This window comes from Cydia amplana, chromosome 19, assembly GCF_948474715.1.
Source record: "Cydia amplana chromosome 19, ilCydAmpl1.1, whole genome shotgun sequence".
NCBI classification, from domain to species: Eukaryota; Metazoa; Arthropoda; class Insecta; order Lepidoptera; family Tortricidae; genus Cydia; species Cydia amplana.
The window spans coordinates 13,748,388-13,754,379 of NC_086087.1; the positions used below are offsets into that span (position 1 = coordinate 13,748,388).

Below are 5,992 nucleotides of genomic sequence, written 5' to 3' on the forward strand. Positions count from 1 at the left end.
CAAGCGGATGTTACGTAAGCATTTGCTAAAGCAAGAGTTCGAATAATATCCATCATTATTATATTTATAGTATGTATTTTATAAATATGTGGTAGTTTATATATATTTTATTTATTTATGTAATTTATAAGTATAGTTTGCTTTTTTTAACTCACTCAATATATTTTCTCTCTCTGCACCAATTGAAGGTATCTCTGTTTGGCCCTATGGTTGACTGGTAGAGAATGCCATTTGGCATTAAGTCCGCCATTTGTACATTGTTGTATATATTTTGTGTCTCGGGTTCAAACCCCAGGTAAAAAAATGAGTTTTTCAGAACTTAACGTACGATACATCATTTAATATTCACCAGTCAGTTTTACGGTGAGTAAGTAGGTAAGTAAATCATCGTGAGATTGGATGGAAGGCCTAGTTTCCCTTCGGTTAGATGAAGTGGCAGTCGCTTTCGTAAAAACTAGGTCCTTATTTGGGACTAGCTGGTGTGTGACAACTAATCACAATTTTTAGGATTAGTACGTTGTCATTATCACACACTAGCCGAATGAGCCCTGGAAAAATCCGGCTTTGAATGTTCATGTCAGATTTCATGTTATTTCTATTGTCATTAAAATGAGAGCTAGTAACATCGAGTGTATCAGAATCAGAATCAGAATAGCCATTTATTAAGTTAACACGTGCTTAGTATATTGTTTACAGTATTTACATTCATTATTGATTATATTATAATATTTATATTTAAAGAATTAATTTTATTGACCCTTAAAATGGCCTCTCCTTCAAGAGAGTAGAAGGAGGCGTGGTAATAAACTCCATGGGTTACCAGCCCTGCTAGGAGTATTCAGATACTTAAACTTAAACTAGGAAACGTATTTTTTAGGGTTCCGTAGCCAAATGGCAAAAAACGGAACCCTTATAGATTCGTCATGTCAGACATGTCTGTCTGTCTGTCTGTCCGTCTTTCCGTCTGTCCGTCTGTCCGTCCGTATGTCACAGCCACTTTTCTCCGAAACTATAAGAACTATACTGTTGAAACTTGGTAAGTAGATGTATTCTGTGAACCGCATTAAGATTTTCACACAAAAATAGAAAAAAAAACAATACATTTTTGGGAAACTCGAAAATTTTTTTTTCATCAAACCCATACGTGTGGGGTATCTATGGATAGGTTTTCAAAAATGATATTGAGGTTTCTAATATCATTTTTTTCTAAACTGAATAGTTTGCACGAGAGACACTTCCAAAGTGGTAAAATGTGTCCCCCCCCCCTGTAACTTCTAAAATAAGAGAATGATAAAACAAAAAAAAATATATGATGTACATTACCATGCAAACTTCCACCGAAAATTGGTTTGAACATGAACTAGTAAGTAGTTTTTTTTTAATACATCATAAATCCCCTAAATACGGAACCCTTCATGGGCGAGTCCGACTCGCACTTGGCCGCTTTTTCTTAAAAAGGAGGTCGTTCCATGTTTCTCGGTCCCGGGCCGCGCGCCGCCAGAGCGGATAGCGCGCGCTTAATTCGTCGTCCCAGTGTGTATGACATCGAGTGTATGGCGGCGCCTAAATTCGTGTGACTCTTAAAATAAAATCTCTTGATTTCCCATTCAATCCTTTAACACTAAGGTCACTAAGAGGATTACATGGAGTGATCACAACGTTACGGCAATGATCAATATGATCATAAATAAAATACTCAGTTGCTCGTGCATAGGGTTTGCACGACGGATCCGAAATGTATGGGAATATCCGCGGATCCAGATCCAGAACCGGATAATTTCATACATTTCGGATCCGGATTGCAAACCCTACTCGTGCATGAATTTGTTGCATTGTCTCGATCAATATTGAGGTTAAACCAATTCCGGCCATACGCGCTGCACTGAGGTGGCGATCACTATTTTATCAAGGTGCCTTCTCGTTGCATTATTCCGTTTTGTTGTATAAAATATTAGGGCCTATGTTATGGGCCTATTTTAATACACAGTGAAAATGACATACAAGGATCAGTTTTACATAAATAGCGTCGATTTTTTGGAACTATGAGTGTTTACTCATAGTTTTTGACTTTAGCAAATGATACTGATTATTGAAGTCATGACAACTTATTAAGGCCATCCGGAAACTCCTTACTGATCTTAATGGCATCACAACGTGATCATCACATCACACCGTCCTACAAGACTTGATGGATTTTCTCTCATTTATATATGTAGGTATAACTATCCCATTCTCGAATTGCCTACTCGGCATTAACCCTCTTTTTTGGTCTCAGGTACCTACCAATCCTGGTAAAGGTATTTGTGTGTTCATCTCAAATATGTGTTCCTGAGCTATGGATGTTTTCTATGTACCTATTTAAGTACGTCGTATTTGGGTTAATCAACTTTTTCTTGTCACACGTTGATAAATATAGGGTTACGGTCTCCTGAGTCACTCTTAAAATTCTAGGTTTTTCGTATTTAAATGAACCAAACTTGCATTTTATGGTAGTTATAAGACCTTTCCATAATGGGACATCTACAGAGCATATTAGTAGAACATGGTACAGCAGTTCTTCTAACAATCTATGCTACTATTGTCTCCTCGCTGATGGGACAGAATAACAACAAGAAATAGTTGATTGACCATTTGTTTAAATATGTATTGTGCTAGGTATTTGCTTCTGTGGGGCTACGAGTAGGTTGATTTGTGCAAGATGGTCCCATAATATTTATAAATAAGTCCACTTATCTTGCCAATCGGAACCTCCTGACTGGGATCGCACGAGTACTGCGCGTGACTTGATGCATTTTCTAACATTCGATGTCCATTGGCCGACATATCGGGCTAAGAATAGCGGTGACCGTTCGATTCGATTGATATCAATGGCCGTAGGGCCGTACTACACCACGTTTGAGCCACGTGAAAGTGTTCAATGTTATAAGGTTTCATGTTTTGATGATTTGACCGCTATTTTATTATGTTTTCAAGATTTTGTTTTTCAACACTACCTATTATAATGTTTTCGTCATGACTGACACACACATTTCATGTTTTTCAGGAATTAGCGATCTATGCAAGGCCTTAGACCAACTCTAAAGGGCGAGCAGTACCCTGCTTGGACCTCCGCCGAATGCCTTACGCCTAGACGCCAAGAATTTGGGACGAATACCGCCAGAGGGCGATACCTTAATCATTTCAGCTTGAAAACTTAATGCAAATATGTGACGTTCCCCGGAAAAAGGTATCTTATGAGGGTTTCTAGTTTCGGAGATATTTAATGTTTTGTAAAAAGGTGAAAAAATGCACAATTTTTTTTTTATTGCGTAATCTGAAACCTTAATGCTTAACGTTTGTTTACCTGATTTTATTTTTGTTATAAGTTATAAGTAGATACCTTATGGAGGAGTGTTTCAAAATTCCTAAAAATAACTAGTCAATACGGGAAAAGAAGTTTGGTAGAGAACTGTATTAGCATTCTGAAAAACCAATTTGATAATTATATTTATGGGAACAAAGATATGAATAGTATCCTAAAATGGTCAATTACTAAATTGTGTTTGTCACCCAGGGTTTATAGTCAAAGGCCAATACATTACGGGCTTCCATTGGTTAGATCTAAATATAGCGATGACTGGTCATGACTGGGGGCTAATGGATCGATTGAAGCGATCAATGCTTTGATTGGGTGAAGTCATCGTTTGGTATGTGCTGGAAACTAGTCATCAGCCAATCATAGATATTTATGGAGGTACGTAACATTTTTCTACTATTACTTGCATTGTTTTGCAATGAGTTTTTCAGAACTTATGTACGCAATCTCATTTGATATTTACCAGTCGCTTTTCGGTGAAGGAAAACATCGTGAGGAAACCGGACTAATCCCAATACGGGCCTAGTTTACCCTCTGGGTTGGAAGGTCAAGATGGCAGTCGCTTTCGTAAAAACTAGTGCCCACGCCAATTATTGGGATTAGTTGCCAAGCAGACCCCAGGCTCCCATGAGCCGTGGCAAAAATGCCGGGACAACGCGAGGAAGATGATGATGACGACTTGCATTGTTTTGATGGAATCATAGTTGGCTAAATCATTAGGAATTAAGTGGGTCTCTATTGCTTCCCAAATAGTTTTAAGCCATAATGTATTGTTTGCCCGAATTTTCGTTAGTCATAATTCATTTAATTCAGAAATGCGTCCGTTTTCAGGATTGCCATAAAACAAACCTAACCTAACCTAACGAGAATCCTAAAATGTCAACGGTTTCAGTTTTATGACTAATGATAATATGACAAACAATACCTTATGACTTAAAATTTTATGGTAAACAACGGGACCCCGAATTAAGCATGTACCTAAAATAAACTTGAATTGGAATTTGTTGTTCAAAATGTTCAAAAACGACAGGCAAAGTCTGACAATCGTACACAACGCGAGAAACATTCCTTAGTTAATGGTACTTTTTCATTTTGGGAGTTCCAAAAAGGGGTAAAAAAGTTGAGGTCCTGCATTTTTTTTGTGTCCGCTTTATTGTGACAAATTGCTCATTTTCTACCTACTTAACCAGACTTACACAAAATTCAACACGTGTCATCCCAATTGGCCTATAAAATATGTCAAAACAATAACCTAACTTTCAATAAGCCGCCACTGCCACCATTCTCACAGCAATCAGTTATATTGCCGCGTGAGTCATGCCAATTGATTTGGATTATAATTCGATTGCCCGCAATAGGCGAGGCGACGCTGTTATAGTTATTTCATATTCATAATTATAGTACTAGCTGTGCTGGGTTCACTGGAAGAGATCCCATACGGGGAGAAGTTCGCCTTTGTTGTATTTAATTTACTCTGTAACTGTGTTTGTCGTGTTTTTTTCTGTGTGCAATAAAGTATACCTACACATACATACATACATAGGTAATACTAGCTTCTGCCCGCGACTTCGTCTGCGTGGAATGATCACGATGATTGATAAAATGTACCCAATGTCCTTTTTCGGTGCCTGTTTGTCAAATAAATGCAAAAAAAAAAGAAAAAACAAAACAAATATAAGAACTAGGTAGTTCGAGATTTGTACAACTATCAAAATTCTGCCTTTTTACTCTGTATTACGTAGGCTACAAAATATAGTGTACCTAATAGTATACTTTTGCAAAACGAACCATTACAAAAATATGCTTAAGCCAAAAAACGGGTAAAAAGAACATCAAATTCCACTGCGTGAACCATGCTGTACCTACACTAATTGATAAAAGTGGCAGTAAAATGACATCAAAATCGATGCCTTACGTAATTAATTAATGATCACTTAAATTCTAACAAATTAACTGGTTTTCAAAAGAGGAGCTCCTTTGGAGTAAATTGTAAAAAAAAACGTAAAAAAATATTATAAAATAAAATGTTATTGGAAACAAACACATAGTACTAAATAAAGCCTATTAAAATAAGACGTGTAATTTGTACTTGACAATGTAAATAAGTACCTAAGCTTATTTACATTGTCAATAAAAACTAATAAAGTAAAATAAAAAAATGCAAAAACTATGCCCCGGGTGAGGATCGAACTCACGACCTTAAGATTATGAGACTTACGCGCTGCCTACTGCGCCACCGAGGCGATGTTGAAACATGCGAAAATAGCGATAACCTTCTATTGACACATATCGAGTTAACTTATCGTTATCGCTAATGATACTGATTTAGCAGTTTGTTAAATTCGAATGTTTTTAGGGTTCCGTAGCCAAATGGCAAAAAACGGAACCCTTATAGATTCGTCATGTCTGTCTGTCTGTCTGTCCGTCTGTCCGTCTGTCCGTCTGTCTGTCCGTCCGTATGTCACAGCCACTTTTCTCCGAAACTATAAGAACTATACTGTTGAAACTTGGTAAGTAGATGTATTCTGTAAACCGCATTAAGATTTTCACACAAAAATAGAAAAAAAAACAATAAATTTTTGGGGTTCCCCATACTTCGAACTGAAACTCAAAATTTTTTTTTCATCAAACCCATAC

The 5,992-nt window shown here is 37.0% G+C and overlaps 1 non-coding gene across 1 annotated transcript; it reads right to left on the minus strand.

Annotated features, from left to right (window-relative positions):
- Nucleotides 1–5,525: 5,525 nt before the first annotated feature.
- Nucleotides 5,526–5,598, minus strand: Trnam-cau (transfer RNA methionine (anticodon CAU)). The gene has a single exon. It is a non-coding gene; the product is annotated as a tRNA-Met (tRNA).
- Between the last annotated feature and the right edge of the window lie 394 nt (nt 5,599–5,992).